Genomic DNA, 26,642 nt, shown 5'->3' with positions numbered 1-26,642 from the left:
TTTGACTATATAATATAACATATAGAGCTAAAATAGATTTCGTTATTTTTTATTCCGCATATTTCAATGGAAATAGAATTTATTAAGGTTGATAGCCAACTGTAACTCAGCCACAGATCTAAGAACTAACGATGCAACCAAATTAGAGTTAATTACAAACAAACTCGCTGTACGAAAAAACTTTTTACATTTTATGTAAAAAAAAAAACAAAAACACAACAGCAGCTGTGTTTGTCAAAAATTCATCGTGAAAATATATGCTGATAATGTTTCAGGTATTACAGAATGGCATATTGATGCATGTATATTTTATAACTTAAAAGTGATATAATGTTAATATATCAAATATCTGCTTTTTACCTTAAACGATAATCACCATAAAAATACAGGTGGTAAAATAGAAAGCCACATGATACATCATAAATAATAAACAGTAACTAAATAGCGTCAAACAAAACACCCTAAAGTTCATTACTGATAACAAAACGGAGGAAAGGTTTTAATAAATTATATCAAATATAGTCATATGTGATGTCACACAAGGATTTCTGGGAATGTCATTTTACTGCTTATCAGCATCATATGGTAATTTGTGTTTTTACAGGCAAATTTTTTTTTTTATTTGACAGTATTTTAGCAAAAGGACATTTAACATTATTAACAAGTTTAGGGCAACAATCTCTCACCAAAAAATGGATCATAAGTAATATTGATACTTGCTAAGACATTTTTGTTCCAATTTCATAAACATGAAACTTTCAGACATGACTGGTTTCAACATATAGACTGAAAGGCTATGGCAGCATCACATATTGTTTTATCAGGTTGCTTGGGGTGAGCATTACATTTGCTTATCCAGTGAGCCCTTTGTCTTTTAATGAGAGGTGGATGGGGGGTTGGTGCTTTACACAATGGTAACAGGGAGAGTGAGCACTCTACAGGTTGTGCCCTTTGAATTCCACTGTTGGCTTGGCTTGCAGACCAAAGGTAAACAGGTACGCGGAACTACTGCTCACTACAAGCAGGCCAAGTGTTCCTAGGGATGGTATTTGGAGTGAGCAAGGTGAGACCTCAAACCAACACCTCAAACCATGTTTCTTCAGACTCTCTCTATCAACTACTGAAGGTAAAGGGAGAACAGGATAATGTGATCCGTGTTATAAAGAATTCGAAACATGGAGACATGGGAACATTGTGAAATGGCAGAAATGAAACATCATTAGAAATACACTTCATGTTCCATTTCGGTTCAGATGACATGACTTTGAAAGTAAACTTAACTAATGGTTCGTACCAAACATTGTGCATGCATGCAAATTCAGAACTGTTAAATATGTTGGAGCTGTGGCTTAGCACAGTGCCTTTGCCCCGTGTGTCTTAATGTAGTCTATCCTAATTTAAAAAGACAAAATCATATCAGAGCATTTCCATTTATGATTAGATAGTGTCAAAGATGACGTATAAGAACATCCAATCTAATACATCATACACCATCTTAGCATCTCAGTTTGAATTATCAAGGCCAGAGCAGGTCACAACAAAGCAGATAAGACTCCTCTAGCTGTCTCCTATATTCTCAATGCATATCTTGTTTTTGAAATCTCTTTATCGAAGGTTTAGTGAACCCCTGCTTCTCTCCTCAGACTTCTCATTCAGTCAGCATCTTGTTGTGCTCTTGTTCTCCCCAAACATGAATCTCCAATGTGACCAGGCCTTGCGGCTATGCATCAACCTATCAAAACAAATAGGCCTCAAAGCTGACAAGGGGGAGTAATGGGGAGAGTTTAGAGGCTAGAGAGAGGAGGTTTATGGCACTAGGGGGTCATTGATGGGGTGGGTGGAGCAGATCATGCTGGTTCCTCGTTAACCCTTCTGCTCTTAGGGGACTTTGATTGACAGCTATCATGCTTGCAGATCATACAGGAAAGACACCACTGCTGTCCAAAGTATACGTATTTTACTTTTTAAATACATTTTTCTAAAACATTGGAATTGGAACTTAATCATTAATATTTGTACTACTCTATGAAAAGGAATGACAGACCTCAATATACTCTCGACAGTTCTTTGTTCAGAGGTAAAGAGATGTTTGAAAGACCTGAGCAATGGTATTCTGTATGTGAACATTCCGAGACCGCATGTGGTGTTTAGATGAGTTAAGCAATGAACCTCAAAACAGTTTCACATGAAAAACGTGGAGCCCCAGAGAGCACCCAACTATTATGTAATCTACATGAACCAATGGCATTTCAAAGGTGTTTAAGTGAAGTCAAGTCACCTTTATTTATGTAGTGCTTTTAACAATCATAACAAACTCCAAAGCAACTTAATTTTGGAGATTGCTTTCAGATTTCTTTCTTGAAATTATGTCATACCCATTCTTTGATTTTGTGAGTATACCATGTTTTGCTTGATGTGAAATTGAAAAAAATTACTTCTTTAATGGTTTGTCCGTTAAAGTTAAGTTAAAAATAATAATAATTTGTAAACATTAAAAGAGTACTTATCCTCTTCGTTAAAAAGAACATTCACCTTAAAATTTCCTCATTTACTTGTACATGTTGTTCCAAATCGTCTTCAAGCATCAAGTTATTATCAAGCATGAATGAGAACTGAGAGCTATAGCAGATTTTCACCAAATGATGACTTAAATTTTGATCTCTTTATCAAACAAAGCTGTAATTTGGCTTTAATCTTGTGAAATTATATAATGAACAACTGATATGGACAACTTTTTATTTTCTTCTAACCTTTAAGGAGCCCAAGGTAAATGCATGCATAGTATGGAAAAGAGCATTCTGTTTAACTTTTAAAGTTTGGAATTACATGGTTAATTAACATACCCTAAATATTTTTTTTTTAAATACAGTACGTGCTGTAGAGACATTACATGGAAGTGCTGTCTGCAGCACAGAACTCTGATCTCCCACGCCTCTCAAAACCACTTCACAATGTTACCATTATACATACAGCAGATCTGCCTGATATGACTCCCTTTCTGAAGTTCCGCTTCTTCAAGACCTTGGATCACTTTGGAAAAACAAGCACAACAAAACCCAGTAGCACTGCAGCCTGGTCACTTCTTTTGAAATAGAAAAAAGAGTTGAAGGAACAAAAATTATAAACCAATTAGTCTGACACATTATTTTTTGATAGTATTACATCTTTCACTCTCTTTCTTTTTTTCCCAAAGCAGGGAGCAGATCCAGACTCACTCAATTCCCACCGAGTAAACAGTGAGTCCTTCTCTTACAGTGCCTGGTACAGCACTGGTTCTGAAAGAATTATCACCATTTGACTGTTTGATGACCTGATAAAAGCATAATTGAGAATGTAGAATGCTTATGTATTTTCTGCCTAAACAAACCGTGGTCATACCACAGAAACTAGGCTCAGCAACTCTATTGTGTGTATGTTTTCAAACATGTGGAGCATGTTTAACTTCATGGCTCTTACAGTAAGACCAACACCAGGATTGTGTGCTGTGTGTGTGTGTGTGTACATGGAGGTCAAGAGGACAAGATTAATTTGTACAGGAGAAACAGTGCCATATCATGGTGGTCATGTTTCTTCGGACCTCACTCCATTGGAGCAGAAGGAGATCTTATCATAACTAAAGTGCACAGCTTTGTTTGTCAGACAAAGAAATGGAAAGAAAACTGTCTGAGACAACATTTTTGCATGTACACTGAAAATGGTAACCTAAAAAAACTAGATTAACTGGTTTTATTCAAGTATAAAATATTATTAACATTGTTGAATAAACCCAAATACGTTTTTATACCAACAAAAATAATTGTATGGGTTAAATCAGCACTCTACAGCTTGTGCCCTTTGAATTCCACTGTTGGCTTGGCTTGCAGACCAAAGGTAAACAGGTACGCGGAACTACTGCTCACTACAAGCAAGTGTTCCTAGAGATGGTGTTTGGAGTGAGCAAGGTGAGAATGGTCAATGCTGTTTTTTTTGTCAACAGCTCAGACCATGTTTCTTCAGACTCTCTCTATCAACTTCTAAAGGTAGAGGGAGAACAGGATAATGTGATCCGTCTTATAAAGAATTAGAAACATGGAGACATGGAAACATTGTGAAATGGCAGAAATTAAACATCATTAGAGTTCCAATTCATGTTCCATTTTAGAACATGAATGTCCAATATTTTTTAACATTGCTGAATCAACCCACATATGTTAATTCATCCCAACAAAATTTTTTTTAAGGGTTAAATAAGGTAAAAATAGCCTGTTAATTGCAGGTTACAAAATTGTTCACATTGTAGAGGTGAAGGGTACAGTCAATACAAAAAGTTAAAGGTCTTAAAGCAATTCTCTTTAACCAATTATTAAAGGGTTAATTCCTATTCTGTTGTCATTTATTAATTAGCATCCACATGATTGCTCACATCTTTAGTGAAGGGGTAATCCACAAAGTAATCCAAAAGCAGACAAAGGTCATACACAAATATGCAATAGTGATGTTCTGTTCTTGAACAAATCGTTCTTTTGAGCCGGTTCTCAGGAAGTAACCGGTCGAGCCGGTTCACAAATCAAACTGAATCGAACTTTAGTTCTGGGTTGATGATGCAGGACGCACAGCCCGAAGTACCACGTCCAACTCAAAACGAACCGATTGAGCCAGTTCAACCAACTGTCGAAGTTTGCCGAGAATTACCGAGGACTCAACAAGAATCAAATGAGCCGTGGCGAAGTTTGCCGAGGATTACCAAAGATTCTGATTGAGTTGACGATACTGTGTAAGCCTGAGGCGCGTACTGGAATTATGCTTATTATGACTGTTATTCATTTACATTTTATTAAAACCTGAAAAACCCTTTTTCTGTCGAGTGATGCAAATAAATTTTACTATAGTTTATTGTGCATGGATATTATATTTAAAGTTGCTTAAGTGAAATCAAGGAGTTTATAAGACTGGTTTATTCATTCTTTATACTGTAGACATGTAGAACATATCCGCGTTTGTGCATCAATGTCTGTAATGTGTGCTGTAGGTGTGAAACTTTTAGGAATCTTATCCGAGTGGTAGGCTAGTCAATTTTGGTCAGTCAGTCGTATCTGACATAAAGGATCCGCGAATGAAACTGTGACCACAAACACCATTAACTTAAGTGAATTATATGGCAATAATCAGCAATATGCTTTCACACAAATAACTTAATTTTTTGAATGTTTCATGTGTTGACACAAATTACATAATTTTTCATTGATACAACATGGCATTGAGTTGTTAGAAAAGAAATGCGTAGAGACGTTATTGCTTGATGACGTCAGGATCCAATGAATCGGCTTTTTGAACGGTTCAATGAGCCAATCTGTCCGAAAAGAACCGGTTCGCGGAAATGAATTGGACTTTGCATCACTAATATGCAATCCAAAACAATGACAAAGTAAGGGGTAGAAGCAAACAGAGTAATCCAGAAATCAGGCAGAATAACAAGACCAGAAACCAAGATATGGGAGAACCAGAATACAAGGCTTAGAATTGCAGTAAAAGCACATACAAGACTTAGCAAAGAATGGTTCTTGTCATTTGTTATATGTTATATAATAACCTGGTTATATAGGGTGAGCTAACCATGCTAATGAGACACAGATGCAAACAATGAGTGCTGATGAGACTGGGCAGAGGATTATGGGGAATGAAGCCCTTGATAGAGTGGTAAAGGTTGATTGTGCCATTGTCCCCCCCCTCTTAAGGAGTGGCTTCCAGACAGTCAGGGTGGAGCCGAAGACCACCAGAGTGGAGCCAAAGACCACCAGGGCGGAGCCAAAGACCACAAGGGTGGAGCCAAATACCACCAGGGTGGAGCAGGAAGCCAGGGTGGAGCAGAAGACCACCAAGACAGAGCTGGCGAAGCAGAAGACTACCACAGCAGAGCAGACGCAGGAAGCCAGGGTGAAGCAGAAGACCACCAGGGCAGATCCCCATGATGGAACAGAAGACCCCCAGGGTGGAGCTGATGGAGCTGAGGACCACTTCAGCTGAGCTGATGGTGCAGGGGACCACCAATATGGCTCAGGTTGAGCAGATGTCCACCAAAGTGGAGCTGACAAGGCAGATGACCACCAAGGTGGATCAAGCGGGACTGTAGAGCACAAAGAGGTTAACAACGGCCTCTGTGGCCATAAAGGACAGGCAGACAGTTCAGAGACAGTGTTATTGGCCGTAACTGGACAGGCAGAGAGTTCAGGGAAGGCCTTCTTGGCCGTGACAGGATGGGCAGGGAGCTCAAGGGCGACTTCCCAGGTAGCCGGCGCAATCGGGCCAATATCTCGTCGGTGTGATTGTGGCCCAATGCCGGTGGTGTTGACTCAGTTTTAGTACCCAGACTCTGGCCAGTACCGGCTAAGTGTGTCAATTCTTGTCGGCATGATTGTGGCCCAATGCCGGCAGTTTTGGCAGCCGGACTCGGGCCAGTGTATTTGGGCCGATTCTGGGGCGTCATTCATCCCATGTCCATGCCGACCCTGGCAACCACAGCTGGGCCGAGTTATTTCATCCAGCCTGCCGGATCTGGGCCATTATCGGGCCTGCCGGATCTGGGCCATTATCGGGCCAAACCGTTTTGGCTACCTGGGTTCTGTGGTTGAGACAGGACAGGCAGGGAACTCACAGGCTGGCCCCAACACAGGACTGAGCTCTGGGGCTTGAGTGGATTCTGGCACTGATTCAAGGACTGGAGCAGGCTGTGGAATGGACTTGTGGACTGGAGTGTCGCCACAGCATCAGCGTCAGAAGAGGCTCTGGACTGGCGGCCATCTTGTGAACTGGCTCTGCTGCGGCAGCCATGTTGTGAACTGGCTCTGGTATAGGAGCCACAGGACAGGAAGGTGCTGAAAGCGCAGGACTAACGACCATTATAACAGGAAATGCATGTGACTGTGGTGGGCCAAGCTCCTTGGCCACCAGAGCTTGGTGTATGGAGTGCCCTCTGGTGGCTATCAAGAGCTCTCCAGTTGGCAATCTTGACATTTGTTAAGCTTCAGTGCCCATTTTTGGATTGCATGGAAAAGAGTGACCAGTAAGTACATTATTCAAAATTTCTCTTTTTGTTTTCAACAGATAAAACAGTCGTATGGGTTTGGAAATGTTCTTCTTAGGTGAACTATTTCTTTAATGATATTAAAATTCAATTGAATTGTGTGAGAAGATTATGAAGTTACATCTCATTGCCTTCGACATACCATGCAAAACTGTACTGAGCTGAAAAATTGGTGTAGGATTTACTTTGAAATAATTTTCACTCCGAAATTGCTAGTAACTATCACAAATAATAACAAAGAAACAGCAAGTAACAAATTGAATTAAATGTGAGATTAGTAAAGTAGATAGTTTACCAATATTTTCTTTGCAGAACATACTCCAATAATCTTGAAAAAGATGACCGCAGCAAGCATGCTTGACTGCCCAAATCTCAGGCCTGTCAGTCAGAACAGACAGCAGATAGCGTCCGCTGCCACTAAAAACAGCTGATTCAGGGAAAACCACAGTCTGTCCCACAAAGCTGACCTTCCCCGCTAGACAAAACACAGGCACAGCCCAACAGGATGGAGGCTGATTGGATGGTGTATGGAAAAAACAACATGGCTCAAAGAACGTTAACTCCATCGCGTTTCATTTTTGGAGGGCAGCAGTAGTAGTGGATACAGACACACAGTGGCTAAACAATATTGAGGTCTTCATGAAGAGTTCAAAGGTCAAGCACAGACTGAAATGTAGCACAGTGTAGTATAGCATGAGCACATCATCCTGTTCATACAAAAGGGCAAGATGATCCAGAACCCGTCAGTTTGGTTTCATGTGAATCCAAGTAATACATTTTTTTTTTTTTATTGTTTAAATAGTGTCAGTTTTAATAATGATACTAAACCTGTATATTTATGTAAATAACTGCTATTGTACCAGAATAAAAATCTGTTTTTGTCATTATTGTGATATTCATGTATTCAACAACAATTATATTATATGTGTTATGTTATGTTATTGTGAAATAATGTTTGTTGCTGTTCCTAATAATACTTTTAAATAATATTGGGTTAACCTTTTTAATTGGATTTATTATTATTATTATTATTATTGTTGTTGTTGTTGTTGTCTTAGAAATTAATTTTAAACTTTAAACAAATAGACCTCTAACTTAAACAGTCATCATTAAATCTGGTGGATATAACAGACAATCCCTAACAATTATCATGTGCAGCTCTATCAATCCATCCATTCTCTAAATGGCTTTTCCTAGGATAGCGAGGATGCTATTATTGATAATCTTAACAATGTGTAATAATATTGAATAATTATTATATTCTTTTATTTTGTGTGATATTCATGTATTCAACAACAATTATATTATATGTGTTATGTTATGTTATTGTGAAATAATGTTTGTTGCTGTTCCTAATAATACTTTTAAATAATATTGGGTTAACCTTTTTAATTGGATTTATTATTATTATTATTGTTGTTGTTGTTGTTGTCTTAGAAATTAATTTTAAACTTTAAACAAATAGACCTCTAACTTAAACAGTCATCATTAAATCTGGTGGATATAATAGACAATCCCTAACAATTATCATGTGCAGCTCTATCAATCCATCCATTCTCTAAATGGCTTTTCCTAGGATAGCGAGGATGCTATTATTGATAATCTTAACAATGTGTAATAATATTGAATAATTATTATATTCTTTTATTTTGTGTTGCAGTGTTTTGTTGCTGTTCCTAATAAAATGCCTGTACTTTTCTTAATAATATTTTATGATGCTAAGTTCTAGTAGTATAGTAGTAGTAGATTTAACTTTGATTCATCAACAGACCTCTTTCTGAAAACAGTCATCATTAAATCTAGAGTATGTAGAGAATAGACAGGCCCTATCAACTATAGTGCAGCTCTAATAGTTTCTTAAACACTTGAATCAAATGACTAATGACTGGGACTCTTATCTGTAATCCTAGCTCATCTTTCATAGGTCATCTATTGTGCTTGACTGCTCTTGGCTCTTCACTGCTTAACAACCCATGGAAAACTGTTTGGATTCTGATTCTCTCTCTCTCTCTCTCTCTCTCTCTCTCTGTGTGTGTGTGTGTGTGTGCTCTAACTGTGCTCTTACTTTTTTTGTGTTATTTCAAAGAGTGAGGCATCTCACAGAGAGCCTAATAGTTCAAAGTCCATACTGTAAATGTGCATTGTTAATAACTACATTTTCACACAATGTGGCAACAAAATAATGTGACAACCTTTTAATTTGAATAACATTAGATGTAGTAACAATTCGATTTAAAAACTCATTAAAAATCATGTGTGTATACACAAAATGTCAAGAAATACGAATATATTTTGAATAAAATTATATTTTAAAATCATTTAAAATTATTTACAATTATTTACATATCCACTATTATTATAAAATACTGACAAAGGACACAAAAGACAACAATTGTTCTTTCTAACTTCCTCTACAGCGCTTCTGTATTTCTGCTGAATTACTCTGACAGTTGAGAGCGAGAGCAAGAGAAATACAGTTGTCACAGTAGTGAATCACATGACTCCGACAGGGTGTGACTGAAGATCTGTGAGAAGGTTGTTAACAGGTTTACTATCAAGGCCTCTCCCACTCGCCCCCATATATAAACCCTTACACACACACACACAAAGGTTGCTTTTACACATTCTCGTTTAATCATCTACTATTGCAAACAGAAACATACATGCCTCTGACTGTCCCTCTCGGTAGATGACAGTCAGGCCTTTAGTTCAACTGGAGAAGGCAGCTCCAGGCATAAAACCATAACATTTGTTGTAAACCATAAGTAAATAGGCCAAAATTGTATGTAATGGGAAGGGGAAAAAAGTTTTATTTAAAAAAAAAACTGCCAGTGTCAGCCTGACAGTCTTGAGATCTTAAAGCATTTAATATTTAACTCATAGCCTACATCAGACATAAATTGGGAGATTAATATTTAAAACTTAGGCTTTTTTTTGTGGGACACTAAGCACTGTGGTGACTTAATGTCCGCAATGACTGGTCTTCCAGAGAAAGGCCAACACCCTGCCTTACAATATGTCATCAAAGGTAATGAGCATTTGATCACTTCATCATCATTCATGCGGCAACGACTTTAGTTATGCACAACACAAAGCAAACGAATCTAGCAATGATTGGTCTACAAGAAACATTGTTTGGAGCAACCTGATGAGCCATGAGCAAATATCTAATATGACGCTGACCAATCGCAAACACTGAAGCTGAAGCTGTCTAATCAAACAGACATAATCTGATGGCACCGTTGAATTATGCGCTTTTTCTAAACTAGTTAAATGATTCTGTAGTTGTAATTATCAAATAATATATGGATATGTCAACTCTAGTGTTTTACTTAATGTGTAGATGATTGCCTTGAAACAAAAAAACCCAAACGAATAATAATGATATTGTAGAATTAAAGTCACTGAAATCATTGACCAGTGCTGTTGGATTTTGAGACCATAATGGCACAGACAGTGTGTCCCTATTGTGTTCGTTGAATTTGTTTTACATTGTGGGGTCAAAGTACACGGAGGCAGCCTGCTAAAGACTCTCTAGTGGCCTAGCATGTAATAAATAGGCTAGTTTAAGATATTTCATATATAGGCCTACTGTGGGAAAGCATTTATTCCCGTAAATAATTCGCAACACTGTGATTTCGATACCGGTGTTCGGTTTTTTTTAACATGTTTATTTTGATCGACGGCGACGTTAAATTAGCTTTCCTTATTTCAATGAACAGCAGTGATAACTGTGATATGCCTGATGTGTGTGACAACTGCTCACTTCTCTGAAATACGTCTCTCCCATACTCGCAATATTCCATATGTAAAAAGCATACGCTTTTCATTGCAGTTGTCGCTTTAGCTCACTTTAGTGCTTCTGTGAGGTTAATAATAGGTCTTATTTAGCTAATTTGTGTTTTACGAAAAATAAAAATAAATGTTGTTGATGATGATGATATATAGTTGTTTGCTAACAGCAATGCGACTTGTTTATTGTATTTGTTTGAACAGTCTTAGCTAATTAGTGGAAATAGCCTACTGCGATTAGTTCTAAATAATTATCACAGATGCATATCTATATCTATATATGTCTTTATTTATAAATGATAGCGTCTGTACTAATTTATGCTGCAAGTGACTACGAAAAAAATGTTTTAATGATCATTTTACATTGCACAGTCAAAATGTTCTCATATAGTGACAAGACCGATATTTAGGGATTAATAATAATCCTTAATAAGAAATGCACTGCCTAAAACACATCATATAAAACAACAATACACAACTTTTTTTTTTGTCTTGTAAAACATTTTTAAAATGGCTTCAGATACCTGTTTTTCACACACACACACACACACACACACACACTGTTTACCATTGTATTATTAGGCTATAATTATCGTTAATAATATAACAACATAAATAAATAGTACTTTTTAAATTTAAAACATACATGAGGATTTAACTCAATTATGTAATAGCAACCCATAACTCAAATAATAAAATAATTCAGTGTTGGTTATCGAATAAACTGAACAACAAACGAGTCAGAGACCCTCACGACTTTAAAAGGATTATTCTAATTGGCATCCCCCCATACTTGATCAGGTCACAATACAATGCATATTCTGCTTGAATTAATTATCAGCTGTTCGGAGTGAAGCATTCAGTAATAGCTATTGCCCGCTGGGTGTTTGTGTAGGATCTCTTACAATCCTAAACGATGCCCCATCGTCTTAGATGAACTAATTAGCAACGAGAATAATTTGCATGGCACAGATGAAGTTCAACATCAAAACAAATAGAAGAATGCATTATTTCATCGTTCTGTTATTGTGACTACCCTTACATTACACAAACCTTTACACAATAAAACTATAATATAAAATAGTATTCCTAAGAGCTTGATACCATTCAGATTTGGAAATGGATTTAGTAATCGAAAAGGTATTTTGCTCGCTTACATTTGACATAACTGTAATATAGACCTAGCATACATTTTTGGCCGTATATAGGATACTTATTTAAATTGTATTATTAATAGATATAAAGTCTGTGCGTGTACACATATGTATATATATATATATATATATATATATATATATATATATATATAGACATGACACATATAGGCTAATGTACCTCCAAAAACAGTTATGCTTACCTTCTTCTGTAAACGATTTCTGTTCTTTAGCATGTTTAGCGACAGGTGAAAATACGAGATATCGGACTTTTATTTTTATTTTTTTTATATAACTTGTAGCCTATCATTATAGAAACACCAGGTGGAACCTTTTATTGGCTATACGTATGTGTAAATGGACTAACTTTTTATTAAGAACCAAAAATATATTAGGCTGTAGGCTATGCATAACAGTTTTTTTTTTAAGAAATAAAAAGGAATGGATGAATTGACCAATTCTATCGTTTCGAATCAAAGTTCAAATCATAAAGAATTATTACAACAACAGTGACAGTGATAACGCCATTTACAATAATTTTATCAAATTGTCTGAGGCTATCAACGAAGTTCTGTTGCAGCCCATGGTGTTTCAGTAGCTAATGTTTCTAATAAAGCTTTACATTAGTGTCCGTGTTACAGGTGTACATGTACATAGAATTAATTGCCATTAAAATAAAGTGTTTAGGTAATTACAAGCTGCTCCGAAAAACAGTACACAGTAACAAAGTGGATATTTCAGTGTAAATTGAATTATTTAAGAGAAAAGAGTTGCAGAGAAAACCGATAATCACATCTGTCATTAATGCTATTAGTCTGTTACAATGTGTCATGTCTGCGCAATTCATTTGGCACACATTGCAGTTGATGGTGAATGTGATGTTGACTGACGGGGAGCTGTCTGTGTCTCAGATTTGCTGGAGGACATGATGGAGAGCCGCGAGTGCGTCAACTGCGGCTCCATTTCCACCCCGCTGTGGAGACGCGACGGCACGGGTCACTTTCTCTGTAACGCCTGCGGGCTGTACAGCAAAATGAATGGACTCAGCCGACCATTAATTAAACCTCAGAAGCGAATGGTGAGCACCGACTTGATGAGCTACTTAACCACTCAATTTCCTGCCGATTTATTTCAAGCAATAGCCAGAGGTTATCTGGGAACATCTTCACAGTTCTACTCCCATAATAAACGCAATTTTTATTGGCGAGACAACTTTGCATGCATTGCACATTAATTGATTAGGCTACGAACAGAGTGCGCATGCAGATAATTTTTTTTATGTAAACCTTTTTCTAAATATTTTTGTAATCGAACCCCCTTTTTATTTTATTGATTATATATATATATATTAAAAATGGGAATATGGTGCACTGTAAAAAAAACTATAATGATTTTAGCTCTTTATAAAAATCCTACACTTAAAAAAAATGATTTCCTTTTAAGCAATTTTCATTTAGAAATTGGTAGTACATTTCACAAACAATTGCAAAGTAACACATTGAATTAAAGATCCATTTTTTTACAATGTACAGTAAAAATTTAATTTTTTGAACCGTAAATTTGTATTTGTCAGTTATGCACATTGGGGTTTTATATTACATCTTGTTGTTAAATTCATGTTTTAATGCATTATATTAGTGTCATGTGTGTTACCATGATGGGGTTTTGTATTTATGTGTATGACACTGTGTATCTTCTATATATTAGTTTTACCCTCAGCTTATGGATTCATCATATTGCTTTTTCACTACCACCTGTGCTTTTAATGTGATTGTCAGTATATTATAAAGGTAAAAATGGATTTTAGTAATTTGGTATAGTAACATTTTTCATTACTGTAAATTTCATTTCAGTTTTTACAACTTAAAATGTTGCTCTCATATTTTTTTACAGTAAAATTCTAACAACCACAGCTGCTGTTTTTTACTGTTAATTTCACCTCTAATATGACAGTATTGCTTTCAATATGTCAACACCAAAGAATATTTTTGATTTCAACTCACAGCTGAGGGCAAGGTATTAGAACACAATGCTCTGAATATTTCTTTGTCTGTAAACTTGTGTACTGGTGTGTTTAAGTTGCCCTCTTTGCTTCAGAGAGAAGTACCAGCCACAACATAAAGCTTAATAACTCCGAAACACACTCCATTAATAACAGCTTTGGCACAGCCCAACAGAATTCACTTAGACTGCGCTAACGTCACATTACATTCCAGCTCCCCTCTCCTGTCACCTACCGCTCTAGCTTTGATTAAGATTTATTTTTATGCATTCTGGTTATCTGCCCGGGGTGTATGACATATTGCTATGAGGTTTATAGGGGCTGGGATCTGTGAAGGATTTCAGCAAATTCCTCTCTTTGTGACTGAGGGCTGGGAGTGGCAATCTGTGGTAAGACGCTCCACGCAAGAGCGGTTCTAATGGTACAAGTTGGTATTGCATAACCGACTGCTTCTTTCAATGTGTAGGATACATAATACCAGAACGACACACTGCAAAACAAATCATATGCTTAATGAGTGCTTTTTCTCAATATATATATTACCACCTGTGCTTTTAATGTGATTGTCAGTATATTATAAAGGTAAAAATGGATTTTAGTAATTTGGTATAGTAACATTTTTCATTACTGTAAATTTCATTTCAGTTTTTACAACTTAAAATGTTGCTCTCATATTTTTTTACAGTAAAATTCTAACAACCACAGCTGCTGTTTTTTACTGTTAATTTCACCTCTAATATGACAGTATTGCTTTCAATATGTCAACACCAAAGAATATTTTTGATTTCAACTCACAGCTGAGGGCAAGGTATTAGAACATAATGCTCTGAATATTTCTTTGTCTGTAAACTTGTGTACTGGTGTGTTTAATTTTGGGACAAGACGCTGTATTTCTGAAAATAAATACATTAGGTTTAATAAAAGACACAAATCACACAACTGAGAGAATCAGCATGAATACGTATTCAGAAGAATAAGGAGATTGCTAAAAATAGATGGTCCACGGTCAAGCAATCAAATGTGTCTTCTTGGAGCTTTAAGAGACAAACACAAACATGAGTTCATCCGTTTATCTTTTGATAGAGCTTGTCCTGTAGAGAGCGTCAGATGTTACATGTGAACTCAAATTTGAATTTAATTTAAAACGGCAAATTACATTATCTGTTGCACATTAAGGGAAATATGTGCGTATTAGAATTATATTGCACATACCTGCAGTGTAGTGCATGGTAAAGTGCCAACTGATTGATTAAAATCAACATTGAGTTTTGCTTTAGTTCCACAGCTTCTGATGTCCAGTACTGAACTTTGTATTTGGACAGTGAATAAAAGGGTCAGTGTCACCCTCTCCTCTCTGGGGTGGGGTTGAAAGTCCACCCTGTGCCAGAGTAAACATAAAGGAGGTCTCAGGACTAAAAGCTGAGAGCCTTAGGCTGTTTGAAAATGGGTAAAGAATGGTTTTCCCCTATAGGGGGAGTTACCCAACGGATCTCAGTGAGGGACTGTCTGTGCCTACAGCCTCCGGAAGAGATGGGATCACTGACGCAGCCCTTGAGGATTTCTAGTCAAATTCAGCCCAATTTCCAGCCGATATTTCCCTAAACAAACAGGCTTGACATTCTAAAAAAGGAAACCCTGAGGATACTTCCTTAGGAATATGAGTACTACATTTCCATGACATATTACGAAGGAATGATAATATAATGGAATAATGAAGACATGGCAGTTCGGTGCAGTGTTTCTTTATTCTTGCACATCACAAAATACTATCACTTTTTTTATTATTATATAGTGACAATAAAGAATGCAGTATTTAATATAGACTACGGGACTTGTATGGAATGTGCATTACATTTTAAAAAAGGAACATAATTAGGCAAATCACTACCAGTCAAAAGTTTGGAAACATTAAGATTTTTATCATTAATAAGTTTGAATGTTGATGAAGAATGTTTATTTGATCAAAAGCACAGTACAAAACCACAAAATGAAACACTTAAATGTAAAACTCACCCAAGTGACCCTGGATCACAAAGCCAGTCTTAAGTCGCTGGGTTATATTTCTAGCAATATCCAAAAATACATTGTATGGGTAAGAATTATAGATTTTTCTTTTATGCCAAAAATCATTAGGATGTTAAGTAAAGATCATGTTTAATGAAGATATTTTGTAAATTTCCTACTGTAAATATATCAAAACATAAATTTTGATTAGTAATATGCATTGCTATGAACTCCATTTGGTCAAATTTAAAGTCGATTTTCTCTGTATTTTGATTTTTTTGCACCCTCAGACTCAAGATTTTCAAATAGTTGTATCTCGGCCAAATTATTGTCCTACCCTAACAAACCATACATCAATGAAAAGCTTATTTATTCAGCTTTCAGATGTATAAATCTCAATTTAAAAAAAATTGACCCTTATGACTGGTTTTGTGGTCCAGGGTCACATATAAAGAAGTAAAGTTAGATTGCCTGGTGGTTTAGCAGCTAGATATGACCTTAGCACCTGGTGGCAGATGCTGTAACTACATGATTATGCTGGCAAAAAAAAAAAAAAACAGTTTTCTCATTGACAGTCATAATCAAGTAACCGTGTTATATTGAAAATGCAAGCAACATGTAATTCACAAGTATTTATTTATTTGAATTGTAATAATTTTTGATGCATGATCAGTCACATGGCATGTCCAGAACTGTTTGCCCATGAAGTAAAGATGGAGGCCTTAACATACAGTACTTTTGAGGGGTCCCTGAGCCAGCCGAGCAATTAGGCAGGATTGCTAACGGATAGCTTTCTCTGTGTATTTTACATCCTTGGCTATACATACAAAATCTGAATTTTGGCTAACAAAGAAGTTTGATGAAATTAGAGTGTGGAAGGAGATGAGTGAGTGATTGAAGAAAGCACAGGAAGCCAATGCATTAATTTTGTTTTTGTTTTTGGTGCTCCTTTCCAAATGTCAAATATGAGGAAGTCAAGGGCAAGGGAAATTAGAAAGCACACAGAAAGAGCTAGGTATACTGTGGAACATGCACGAAGGGCAAAAGTACAGGTCTTTAGTCTTGAAGAGCGGAAATGCAAGCATTAGTCATAACTGACAACTGACTTCTGCATGGCCTCCAATAATGATCTGGAGGATATGACACTCACACGTCCACAAGCTCTGTTTGCAAGGGCAATTTCATATAGAATTTGTCCCATGAGGCAGACTAACCTTCCTGAGAAGTTCTTAATTTTAGAAAAGCACATCTTGAATAAAAATTACTAGGTAAAAATTACTATAAATTATTTTATATTACTAGGCTACTTTTCATTCTTCTCATTCAAGTGTGATTCAACAAACTGCTGCTCTGGCTGCTTTTACTGTAATCACAGAAACACAACCTTGTGATCTTCTTTCAGTTTAGTACTTTTAACAATCAGTTCATTCAAGAGCAAACAATGCAACATGTTTCAAATAACCTTTTTTTTTTTTGCTGAAATAATTACAGTAATACAGGCAACAGTTGTCTTGTTTGAAAATACACTACATTACATCACCTAACTTGCATAACTCACATAAAATCCATAATATTTTTTAAAAGTGTTTATCCAGTGTATTATCAAAAGTTGTGATGAAGGTATGACATGGCCATAAGGTTTTGTGCTAGAACAGAGTTTACTGTCAATGCAGTAAATATACTCACTGTGCCATTTGACCGAATCTATACTGTAACTGAACTTTTCAGATGGAAGGTGAATTTTCGCGCATGCGCTCGTTTCAAATAACCTTTTTTTTTTTTGCTGAAATAATTACAGTAATACAGGCAACAGTTGTCTTGTTTGAAAATACACTACATTACATCACCTAACTTGCATAACTCACATAAAATCCATAATATTTTTTAAAAGTGTTTATCCAGTGTATTATCAAAAGTTGTGATGAAGGTATGACATGGCCATAAGGTTTTGTGCTAGAACAGAGTTTACTGTCAATGCAGTAAATATACTCACTGTGCCATTTGACTGAATCTATACTGTAACTGAACTTTTCAGATGGAAGGTGAGTTTCCGCGCATGCGCTCACACACACACACACACACACACACACATGTCTGGTTTGCTATCCTCGTGGGGACTCTCCATAGGCATAATGGTTTTTCTACTGTACAGACCTTATATTCTATTGCCCTACACCAACCCTACACCTAAACCTACCCCTCACAGGAAACTTTGTGCACTTTTAGATTTTCAAAAAAACTTCATTCTGTGTGATTTATTGGCTTGTTTACCCGTGGGGACCTCAATTTAGGTCCCCACCGTGACATGAGTCCCCATGAGTCTGTGTGTATTCAGGTTTAAGTCCCCACCAGAATAGAAAAACAGGTACACACGCACACACACACACACACAGACAGGTATTCAATTTATAGGTGAGATTCCATAGGAGTAATGGGTTTTATACTGTACAAACTGTACATTCTATCCCCCTACACTAACCCTAGTCCTAAACCTACCATTACGAAAATTGTTTTTTCCTCATAGGGCCCCCCCAAAAACGATTCCCACAAGGACAATGATTTCAGATATTGCCATCTTTGTGGGGACATTTTGTCCACACAAAACCACACACATACACACACTTATAAAATAGTGGTTATCATCTAAGGTAAATCACTTATAGTGTAAAAATAATTAATTACATTTGATTATCCGTAAATTGCAAACAAGTTCTTTAGAAACTATGGTCTGGTTTCACAGACAGTGCTTAGACTAAACCAGGATTAGACCATAGTTCAATTAGGACAGTGAAGGGCAAACTTGGCCTTGAGATTTGGTCCAACCCTGATAAAACTCACCTGCCTGTAGCTTTCTAGTACTCTTGAAGAGAATGATTAGCTGGTTCAGGTGTGTTTGATTAGAGTTGGAACTGAAGGAAAGTGACCTGGAAGGGCCAAGTTTGCCCACCCCTGAATTAGGACATTTAAGTATCTTTTATAAACATGCCTTAGAAAATAACATTACTGGTGTGCATCCTGAGACAAAACAATGGCACTGAGATATTTTAAGATCAATCAGTGCAAGTTTTGTTCAGTTGGAACAGCCCAGATTTACATTTTAGTCTGGAATTAGGCTTAAGCCTAGTCTGTGAAACCCAGGGTTGATCTACTGAATCTATATCTACAGATATCTATAGATGCACCAAATGATTCGCTGATTAATCGTTGAGTTAGATTAAATAATAGACAAATGTATTAAACGGAATGAGAAGACATGCAAATGAAAAGTTTGATAGTGAGAGCTTTATGAAAGGCTGTTACTGTGAATGAAACATTTATGTAGATGAAACATTTATTTTGTGTAGTGAAAAGGATACTTTGTGATTGTGTGTATTGTGCTAAGACAAGTGAAAATATGCTGAAATGTTTGAAAAAAGTGCATTTTTGTACAATATCTGTTGTGATATTTGTATTAAAAGTTTTGAAAATGCACACCTTACTTATCAAAATAGTACCAAACCAATAAAAAAAAGAAACTAAATGTAAACGGTTAGGTCAGTCTCTGGGTTATGCTTCATTCATATTCTTAACGGATAGACACCACACATTGGACAGTTTATTAAGGTAATATCCAGCAGTATAAGCAATTGTTAAGTTAATATATTTTCAAATTGCAAGTATATTTGGTTTAAACCTTCAAATTCCAAAATATGTTACTAAATGTACTTCAAGAGACAATAAAATATATTTGCAATAAAAAAATAAATTTTGTGTGAATGTAAACAGTGTTTTAAAAATGTATTTTGTATAATGTAAATATATTTGATTGAAAATATATTAAATCTATCAAAAATATATGAGACAATATTAGTAACTATGTGTATCAAAAATATATTTAAAAACATCTTGAGCAATATATTTTAAAATATATTTTGCTTGAAAATTGTGTATAACTTCAGGTAGAGACCATATTGTGAGGAACTTCACTGTGCAATTTGATTTGTTTTTCTTTAAAGATTGCCGATTGTGAAGAAAACAGGGGTAGTTTTTTTCCTCAGCACTGTGCACAACTAGACAAGCTATTTCCAAGAGTAAAGACATAAAAAGCATGAAATGGATATTACAGTCATTTTTGCTTTGAAGTCTCTGAACACTTTAAAATGCACTCATAGGCCAAAGTACAGCAGTTTGACAGTCAGATTCACTAGCAGCTGTGTTAGCATTCTTAGGGCCAGATTTACTAAACGGCAAATTAGTGTGAGAGTGCAATTCCAAAAAAAGTGCTAATGGGAGTGGACATTTTTGCGTGTGATTTACTGGCAATGCGCAAATTAAAGAACACAGACGCAGCCAGATAATTTCCATAATGACCAACACAATTTACCAAGAGCAGCGCAAATTAGCGTCTGCTTTAAGGCATGCTTTTTTGGGCATTAAATAATGGCACAAATACCAGTAATTTGACGAGTGCAAACATTAGTAAATCGCATTGTGTGATTCATTTTAATACTCTCCTCCCATAAATTTTGCGTCTGAAAAGGAAACTCCTACAAATGCATATTCAATAAGGTCAGGCGCAAAAATAACTCTGTCCACTCCTTTTCATCATTAATTCTTCACTGCGCGTCTTTAGTAGATCCTGACAGTACTATTTTAACTCCAAAGGATGGTTTGCGCTGGGGAAAGCTGTTAGTAAATCTGGCCCTTAGAGTATTTTCCCAGTTTCCTTTTCACCTTTTTTCCCCTATTTCAGAACCGTGTCTGTGAGCCGCCACACTAAATCATGAAGCTCATTTAAGTATTTTCTCAGAATACTCCAGACATAATCCAAGTTTTTGCAGGGGTTCACAGTAAGGTCACTGCTTTCTCTCCTCTCCCACTAGCTCAACAGTCATCTCACATCCAAGAGGCTTGGAGCGGAGTTCAACACATTGGTCTATGGGAAACTGTGCTCGCCGCCAATTGCAATACTTCCCGGCGTATTTCTGTCAAAGCTCAAGTCTTTTAAAAACAACACAATCACTGAACTCATTTGAGACCCATTTGAATCAATTACCTATGTGTCAACAAACCAAATTCTAATCATTCTTAACAGGGGAAAGGGATTATTGTCATATGCAAGCCATGCCTAAGCAATAGAAAATGAGAGTTTAATCAATTGAAATTTGCATTTATTTCATCTTTTCATGTGTGATTATTAAACGTTGGCCACTGTCCTAATGAGATAGTCATGACCATACAATGTGAGTGAGGTATAATCTTGTCTGTTTTTTGTAAATAAAAGAGTTACTAAATAAGATTAAACTAATGTCACTAAACAGTCACTAAAACCAGTGTTTCCCAACCTTTTTTTAGTCACGGCACCCTTTGGAAATTTTAACAAATTTGTGACAAATTAATTTTGTCACAATATTTGAATTTCTAAATTCGATATGATACTTTGAAAAGTATAGATATTCGGTACAGCAGGGAAGAACTGCAGAATATAATGTCATACAGATATTTTTAATATTATACATTTTTTAGTCCATGGTGGCAATCAGTAGGCTAATTTCTAATGAAGAGACCAATTTATATGACAGATTTTCATGTAGGCTTTTATTCATATGTAAACATTGTTTAATTACCATTATAACTAGCTATCTCACAAATTTTTGCTCACTCAGTGTATTTTTGGTTATTTTGTTGCCGTAGCGCGAGATAGCTTGATTTCAAACTTTGAATTGAATAAAAAATTACAAGTAAGCAGTCAGTAATAAAATAAGAACAAATAAAGAAATTAATAATGATAGCACAAATAAAAAATAACGACAGGCCTACAAATGAAATAAATTGCTTTTTAGTTTTTCAGGTCTAACAGTAGGGCTATTAAGAGATTTCGTTTTTTTCTTTTTCTTTTATCAATTATCCAAATAATGTTTAGTCCTAGAAAGCTATTATTATCAGAGGACACGTGAGCATAACATGTGGTTTTCAGATCAATGAATGAGAGGGCAGCTACCAGAGTTGCCCATATACCACACATCATGTTACATACAGCACAGTAGGGCTATTGCAAACAGAAACAATACTGGACTACATCGATGTTTCCTGTCGGCTCGATTTTTGAGTGGACTTTGCTGTTCCGATGAGCATGAACGGTATATGAGTGGAGCACTCACATGGGCCGTTAGCGACTGAGCAGAGTGCACACACGCATAGAGCTGATAATACGCAGAGCGTCACACCACGTGAACGTGAAACCTGAGCGGTGAACTAATTTTCGGCAGCCGGAATTTCGGCGCATCTCTAATTATTAGCAACATCAGAAATGGATATTATATAATAGATGCTTTTTTGAACATTTTAGCAATTTAAAAATATAAAAAAATGATTTTTTTACACGGCACCCCTGCTCTCGACAGACGGCACCCCGGTTGGGAAACACTGACTAAAACAACCTTTATAACTTTTAAGATACATTTTTAGTTAAATCAATTCTCTGAATAGTTTAGCATGTTAATGGATATGACACTGTTAATGGTCTTGGCGGACTAGATCTATTATGCATGCTGCCAATAGATAATATATATATATATATATATATATATATATATATATATATATATTGCTGTTGCATAAATAGCCATACATAAAAATCCTGTAGCAGATCTAGACAGGTGGAGCTGGGGGAGATGGAGGGTTTCAGAGGAACTCTAACCAGCTTGCATGTAAAGGACCTATCAGCCTGTGCCATCTAGAGTTTCATGACTGAACTAAATATATCTAAATTTTGCTCAGCATTTTGGGGATGGTTAAAAAAAAAATATATATATAAAAAATATATATATATATAAAATGTTTTCTTTTTTCTTTCTTTGTCGAAACAACAAAGTCATTAGGTTCAATGTTGTTTTGGGCTCCATTGACTATCATTGTATAGAAAAACGTAAAATTTTTAAGTCAATTATCTCTTTAACTCACTACAGCCACTGCTTGTTCCTAACTGGTTTATGAGATGATAAACTAATCAACATAAATGAATAACAAGTGCTCCTCTGTGTTCTGTATAAGCACGTTTATCACACTGCAAATTACACAAAAAGCAGCTTTGGTTATTTGTGGCTTTTGTGATATAGAGTGGTCTCTGTGTGTGAGTTGTTCTGGGACTGCCCTTCTAAACTATCAGCAGTACCCCGGGAGCCAATAATAAACTGATAACAAGACAAGAAACCAGAGTAAATCAGGAATGACGTAAGACAGGATACAGCTCAGAGAGACACACTTCAGGAACTACAGTACAATACAGACAACCTGTTGGCTATACAACATGGTCACTTTTACAGCTTTGACACTTTTTTATCCCAATCTTTTGATTTTATGATGTTAGCATGCATTATTAATGCTGCTTAAGTGTTTTGTATTTAAGAAAGGTTCTGTTTTGAAGATATGCAGGTGTTGGCTTTATCAACAATATTTTTTTTGTGCCTGTGTCAAAGTTAGACAAATATACAACCTTTTCCTGGATTCTTACAGAAAGTGACCATGGAGACCTCTTGGCCAAGGCTGCCTATTAATTACCCACAGGACTTAAACATTTCCTGTTTTCCCCTCCTTAATTAAGCTAATCTTCCCTGAACTTTAAAGAGAGGAAATACCTAGAAATAGTTCCCAATTTTCAGCACATTCAATTATTTTGTGCCGAGCAGCAGATTGCATCAAATCATGTCAACGCAGAGATCAACAGTGCTTGATCGTTAGGGGGAAATGATGTCTGTCATTTCTTCCTTTGCCATGAAGGGTAATGTGGGAATTTTTCAGAAGGAACAGCGCCTGCCGTGGGCATGGCCAGTGCCCAAGCTGTACGTGCTCAAGGTCCATCCACCATCAATCTCTGACCATTATGTTTATTATCATTACTTGCACTTACTCACTGAGCATAGAGAAGAATTGTTGACTTATGCTCCCTGTTACTTTTCCTCCCTTATTCACAATGTCTCACACTTCCAATAAAAGTTCAGTGGGTGATGATTTTCTTGTGAAAAATAGGGACTTCCTTCTATCAATATGAACACATTGGCTTTCACACCAGTGAAGAAGGCAAGAACATTTCTCCAACCAATTCCCTCTAAAAGCACCTGCTTAATTGACCTTGACCCTCAGTCTTTTGCCCTCCCATTCCAACAAGATTTTCATAATCTCAAAAAAAATAAATAATAATAATTAGAGGGGTCTCCACAGTCACAAGTCACTGTTTTCATAAATGCAGTGTATTCACACTTTTCAACTGTGAACTGAAACTCACCTCCAGCCTCACCCTTCTGTTACTCAAAAGGAAGTTTTTGCCCTCCCATTCCAACAAGATTTTCATAATCTCAAAAAAAAAAAATAATAATAATTAGAGGGGTCTCCACAGTCACAAGTCACTGTTTTCATAAATGCAGTGTATTCACACTTTTCAACTGTGAACTGAAACTCACCTCCAGCCTCACCCTTCTGTTACTCAAAAGGAAGTAAGGAAAGACATTTTACAACACTTGAGGTTTAAAAGCTGAAGAAAACAAGACTGACTATGTTTATTAATAACTACAATATTGCCAACAACTGTAATCTTTTGTCATAATTGTACAGTACCTTTTGATCGAGTGAAATATTTAAAAGCACTAATGGAACGTAATGTTCATAACTCATTACAATAACATTAGAGTAACGGTTACCAATATCATTTTGTTTTGGCCAGCCACATTATGATTTAGATTAGCTGTCATTAGTTCCACATTCATTTCTGCATATGCTCCAATGGGATTGGGAGTTTCCAATCAAGGGTGTTTCCCTGCCTATGGCCCAAGATGTTGGGATAGGCTCCAGCATCCCCGCAATCCTACATAAGACAAGTGGTTTGTAAAATGGATTAATGGGATTGAGAGTTAGGCTGATGGGTCAGAGAATTAAGTTGAATGATTAAATAAGACTACTGAATACTGCTTCATGAGGAGTAACATGAAAAAATACTTCATACATTAATTCACCTCAATACACACAAGGTAACATATGCCTTTAATATTGCAACTTATTAAACAGAGAAATATGTTACAAACTTAATTCTAAAACTACCAATATTTTGAATTCAATATGTACGGTTTTAATTAGTTGGAAACTCGTAATTATGGTAATTCCGAACACTGAATCAATAGGTGTCTAACTCTAGGTTACATCAACAGCGGTATGAATCAAAATTCTATTTTGAGAAGTACAAAACAAAAATGAGTACCAGAATGTAAATGGTGATGGCAGTGTGAAAATCTGGGACATTGTTACACAGCCTCTGTGCATCACAACTATGTAAAGCCTGCCTGCCCCCAACAGAAAACAGGCGGGTTATCCCACCACTAACATTTATTTAACCTTTTTCTCCTGTGGAGAGCTAAAGAGGAGGGTGCAGTAGGGGCTGGCTTTTCTTTTAGAGACATTATTACATACCATTACGCAACAATCTGCTAAAATTATCCCATACAAAAAAACCTTCTCTACACTGAAGCTCACTCTAACATGTTCATGTATCTGTGAGCAGAATACACATGTGTGCACATACACTCACAAACGTGCAGTAGCCTAACACAACCTAACTTAAACATTATTCTAAATCACTTTCAACACATGAACACATTGCTTTGCTGCTCTGTCCTAAACAGCTATTTCACATTTAGTTCCTCACTTTCCACTGGGAGTCATACAGTACATGAAACAGGAGGATGATTTCGCCACAGTGAAGGATTCTCATGTGCATTTATGTCGGCCTGTTTTGGAATTAACGGCAAAACTCCCCACTCCCACATATCCCTGTGTGCTTGCTGGGACGTTTTTTTGTTTTTGTTTTTTTTCCTGAGATTCATCACTCACTAGCCAAAAAACTAAGGCTGATATCAAAATAAATAGTGGGTGTTTTAAGTAGATAGAATTTTAGAGCTTTTAAATATGCTGTAAATATGGATGGAAATGAGGACCTTCATTTAAGTCTGGGGAGTGTCTCTATCATTCTTTAGAACTGTTAGTTTGTAGTCCTAAAGCTCGGAAGAGGACTCGCATATTCAAGCCACGGGCTCCATATGGATTTTAGTATAACAATTGTTATTGTACAGTAGTTTCAAAATTCACCACTTAAACACCCCATTACAAATACCAGAGAAAGCCCCTAGCAAATGCAAAAATAGCTCTTTGGATGAGGCTACAAATTGACGCAATGACTGGACAGCTCTATAATGGTCTACGATTGTGTATTAAAGAAGAATGTCTTCAATATAGTTAGGTTAGCCTTTATAGATACATAGGGTTATTAATCCAAAATTTAATCTAGAAGGACATTTTAAAATCCATGTAATCACTATTGAAGTTTTATAGACCTTATGCATCAGAGAAACAATGCGCAACCATCTTTAGAATTTTGTCTTTGAATGTCCGTTTTTTGCGGTAGCTCTATAGCAGGGCTGTCCAAACTCGGTCCTGGAGGGCCGGTGTCCTGCAGAGTTTAGCTCCAACTTGCCTCAACACACCTGACTGGAAGTTTCTATGCCTAGTAAGAGCTTGATTAGCTGGTTCAGGTGTGTTTAATTAGGGTTGGAGCTAAACTCTGTAGGACACCGGCCCTCCAGGACCGAGTTTGGACAGCCCTGCT

The sequence above is a fragment of the Sinocyclocheilus grahami genome, unplaced genomic scaffold (genome assembly GCF_001515645.1).
Source record: "Sinocyclocheilus grahami isolate Dianchi unplaced genomic scaffold, SAMN03320097.WGS_v1.1 scaffold398.1, whole genome shotgun sequence".
NCBI classification, from domain to species: Eukaryota; Metazoa; Chordata; class Actinopteri; order Cypriniformes; family Cyprinidae; genus Sinocyclocheilus; species Sinocyclocheilus grahami.
Note: the sequence above shows the minus strand (reverse complement) of the source record.